General features: G+C 53.4%; 1 long non-coding RNA gene across 1 annotated transcript; it reads left to right on the forward strand.

Annotated features, from left to right (window-relative positions):
• The first annotated feature begins 1,148 nt into the window (after positions 1–1,148).
• Positions 1,149–4,312, forward strand: LOC309860334. The gene is made up of 2 exons (XR_014309320.1): positions 1,149–1,252; positions 3,713–4,312. It is a non-coding gene; the product is annotated as an uncharacterized lncRNA (long non-coding RNA).
• The last annotated feature ends 210 nt before the right edge of the window (positions 4,313–4,522 follow it).

The following is a 4,522-nucleotide window of genomic DNA, read 5'->3' on the forward strand; positions in this document are numbered from 1 at the left end:
CCCTGATTACATGTGTGTGCCAACGAGCATGTATGTCCTGGAGGTGGGGAGGTCATCAAGGCAAGAGCCCAGAGGACCTACCCTACTGACAAGTATTTAGACACTAGAGACAGTGGCCATTGTCTGCCCATCCCTCACTCCTTAGACCACACACCCCTTTCTCCCCAGGCCTGGTAGCTCTTCATTTGCCCACTTTACTTGCCTTCTGATCTCCAATCCCCGGTTCCTCGGACCTCCCGCCCCCCCATCAGTCCTATCCCTCCCCCTGAACCCTCATCCCCCTACCTCTTCACCCATCTGCTGGCAGTCAGTGCAGGGTGCCCAGCCAGGAGCTGGGGTGGGACAGCATTTCTCTGTGTGTGCAGGTTTGGGGAGGAGGGGGCGGTGTGGTGACACTCCATGCTCCCAGATGTGGTGGCAGCGATAATTCCAATTTTATGCCTTTGTTATGGCTTTAATCACTTTCTTTATGCGTTTTGTTCCAGCGATCAGGGAGAGACACCTGATAGGCAAAGAGGATACCAGGGGAACCATTTTTATTTGGAATGTGGTGAGAAGTCTAATTAGAATCTGAATTCTGCTGAGCCTTGAAATGGCCAGCACTTTATCCTGATCGCCTTAGATATTGTTTCGAGTCAATCATCTGTCATGGTGCAGCAGGAGAGCCTCTCCCTTCACACCGCACCCCTCCCGCCACAGGGCCAGCCAGGGCACACTGGGGGAGGGGGGACGCTTCTGCCCTTGTAGGGGTATGTGTCTCCTTCTTAGGGGGAGGCCTGTTTGGTGTGGCTAACCCTCCCCTGGTGAGGGCTGTCTTTGCTGGGTGCTGAGTTTGAGCTCATGGGGGGCAGAAGGGGAAGAGGGGCTGCAGGAAGAGGGTGCTGAGGGGCTTGTATTAGAATTAGGAGATATTGGGGTGAGGCCAGGCTAGTCTGGGGTACCTGCTAAGTGTTCCCAGCACAGTGACCACCCCATCCCCTCTCTATCAATGGCCCAAAGGGACTCTCATCTCTTTACTGTCCCCGGACATATTGTCTCTCTGCCACCTGCTCACTGTTCCTCAAACTCACCACTTTCATTGCCAACCCCTACCTGACCCAACATTTGCTACGCGTTCAGCTTCTTTTCTTTGACTTTCCTCACTCCAGTCCCACCGCTGGAATACCGTCCGGTTTGTTCTGCCATCTGTCAAGTCCCCGGACTGGTTCCGCTTCCTCCAGAAAGCCTTCCCTGACTACCTGAACCCATACAGGTGAGCCTCTTGACAGGTGGACAATTACAGCCTGGGCCCTCATCCTATGCTGGCCACGCTAACTGCAGACACTCCCCTGGCCAGAGTCTTCATCCATTTATCTTTCTCCTGCCTTTAAATGGTTTCTGATTATCCTTTATTTTTGGAAACTGTTTTGATCCCTGCGTGTGTGTGTGTGTATGTGCGTGTCCTAAATCTGCTCAAAGCCCTTTTGACCATTGCATGGTGTGAAGTAGAAATAAATATTACTCTTAACGACAATTTCACTTCCCCAATCACATACTGAGTCCCCCAAATCCAACCATTTCTTCCTGTCTCCTGCTTTGTCTCACTAACTATGAGCACATAAGACCAGACACAGAGTGGGGTTCTGCGGCATCACCTCTAAAAGTCACAGATTCACTGAGACTTTATGCTTCCTGCTTCCCCTCACACCCTACCCCCATACATACCTACTGTGTGGCAGATGTGGGCATTGTTGAGGGAGGAGAAGGAGCCAAAGGAAGTCTACCCTTTCTGGCAGGGACGAGTGGCATGTGCTCTGTGAATAATGTCTCCTTGGGAGATGGTCTGGATGACTCCTTGGAGGTGCAGGGATCCACATATGGTCAGTGTGGGTCCTTTTTAGATGATTGGGGCACTCAGTGGCCCTCGAGCCAATTAGTGTGCCCCATAAAGCAGAATGTCCTCATCGATGTCAGTATCACCGAGCCTCCTGAATGGTCACTGCCCTCTCGAGATTATCTATGTAGCAGGGGTACCTTATATATGGTCCAAAGGACAGTGTGACCAGATGCCACTAAAGAAAAATACAGACTCAGAGGGTCCCCAGAACCCTTCTCAACCTGCTCACCTCCCCATCCCTATTTGGATCCATTCTCCAATGCAGTTCTGAGTCATTTTGTTCCAGGACGCTCGCTTTCCCTGTGTGCACCCCAGTCGCTCCTGATCCCTGAGCTCTGGGTGAGAAGTGGGGATGGCACTAACCATAGTCTAGAAAATCATGGGGCTTCTGGCCAGGAGCCAGGGGTGGTTCTCTGGAGTGCTCCCTCCCAGCAACCCGTGTCCAGAAGGCTGGCGGTATTGATACCATACTGATGGATGGAGAGTGAAGAGGTACAGGAAGATGGAGAGGGCATCTGTAATTGGGAGTCCGCATTTATGGGGGAGGGCAGGACAGTGGCTGGAGGGACTTAGGAGCTAGCTTCCTAGTGGGAAATTGCAATCTGCCATTAACATTTAGGTACAAGTTACTATATCAGAAGGGGTGTGTGTGTGTGTGTGTGTGTGTGTGATGAGTGTCTGTAGGTGAGGGCCTCAGTCCCCCGTAGGAAAGAAGCAGGACCCTGGCATACGTGGTCTGCCCATATGCAAGGGTTGGAGTTTCAGGGTGGCTTATTCTCCAAGTGCTGAATCCCCATCTACACAGACGGTGGGGAGATGGAGCTCCCAGCCCAGGGAGCACATGTGCTGGGTGGGGGTGGCGGGAAGGAGGACAGAGATGCCAAAGGTGCCAAAGGCCTGGTTTCTTCCCATCTCAGACACTCTCAAGACACTGTCCTTTCTACATCCAGTGGCTGCAGTGGGGGGAGATGAAAAGGAGGAGAAACTGTTGGATAAAAAGAAATTCAAAAAAAAAAGTAAGTGAAATATTCAAACTGGAAAGTGATATTATAGAAACTGCAGCCCACGGCTCAGTGCATTCAAATTTATTCAAACTCGGCGCCTGACAGTGATGGATGCAGCAGCTTTTCCCACAATATGGAGAAGGCGCGGGGGCATTTAGGACTGCGGGTCCCCTCCGGGAGGGTGGGGGCCCGCACCACCTCCCACGCCTTGCTCCTCCTCAATGGGAAACGAGGTTCTGGGTCCTATCCCCCCTACTTCCTAAACCCCACAGTTCTGGGGATGCTGGGGGACCTGGGCGTCACCAGCCCAGGGGCTGGAGCAGGGCCCAAGACAGAGGGAGCCAGCTGCGGACCAGGGTGATCTCCAGTGCCGAGGAAGAGGATGGTCAAACCTGTCCAGGGGATGACAAGACAAGGGTGCCACCTACCTCAGAAAGAGGAGCCTGGCAGGGTGGTTTGTAGCCAAATCATCAGCCTGAACCTAATAGCCCCTGAGTGTGCTGAGAGCTGAGGGTCTCAGGAATCCCAAGGCAGAGAGCAATTGTTCTTATCGGCTCCTGCTTTCCCCTGCATTGATTCCCACTTCTGTCTGCTCCATCCGGAAGAGGAGTAAGAGGGCCTCCGGGGAAACCTCAAGTCTGGGGCCTTGGTTTGAGCAGTGGGCCGGTGAGGGAAATTCTCACATCTCTTGGCTGCCTTGCCCACTGCACCGCCCACCCCCCACCCACAGTGTCTCTAACCCTCCTTCTCTGTCTCTTTTGTCCCCTACGCTCTCCCCTAAATGTAGCCACAGCACAAAGCTCCAACTCCAGCTCTCCCCTGTTCTCTCCAGGCTCTCGGGAGTCCTCTACCACTCGGAACTTTCAGCCGTCACCTCCCTGCAGGCAATGGAAGCACTGATCTCTAATTCCAAGCTTCTCTTGAGATCCAAGCCCACAACCCCAGCAGCGCAAGCCTGACACTTGGACAAGCAGACTCTCGTGTCTCTCCTGAAGCCGGCAACAACCTGTGAGTCCCTGCTTCGATGACTGCCATGTCACCCACCCATTCAACCTCGCAGAGACCTTGGAGCCTCCAGCCCTTCCCCATCCTCATCTTTACCCTCAGTTAGTGTACCCGTTCACAGACGTTTCCTGATTTCTTTGGCACCCATCTTTGCCTCACCATCACCGCTGTCCCCTGGGAAGGCCCTTATCACAGCTCCCCCAGGCCTCTCCAGTTCACCCAACAAGACCCACGCCATGCCAGTCACCAGGTGTGGCATCTGCCTCCCTGCACAGCTCTCTTAAGTCCCACGTCTCTGGTTGTTCTACACACCGCTGCCAGATTCATTTTCCTAATGCACAGCTCTAATCATGTCGCCCCCTGCTCAAAAACCCTCAATGGCTCCCCTACTGCCTACTAAATAAAGTACCAACTCCTGACTCTGATATTCATGGCCCATTGTGATCTGGCCCCTTCCTACCCCTCTCGCCAAGACTTTGCAGTCCTCTCCTTCATGCCCATACTTACCAGCCAGATTGGCCTCTGGGTGCTTGCCCTGCACACTCCCCACCAAGCAACTCCCCACCTCTGTGCCCTGGTTCATACTCTTCTTCTGTCTGCGATGCTATCCTTTTGAAATGGCAGCACTGCCCAACAC

This window comes from Mustela nivalis (genome assembly GCF_964662115.1).
Source record: "Mustela nivalis genome assembly, chromosome: 2".
NCBI lineage: Eukaryota > Metazoa > Chordata > Mammalia > Carnivora > Mustelidae > Mustela > Mustela nivalis.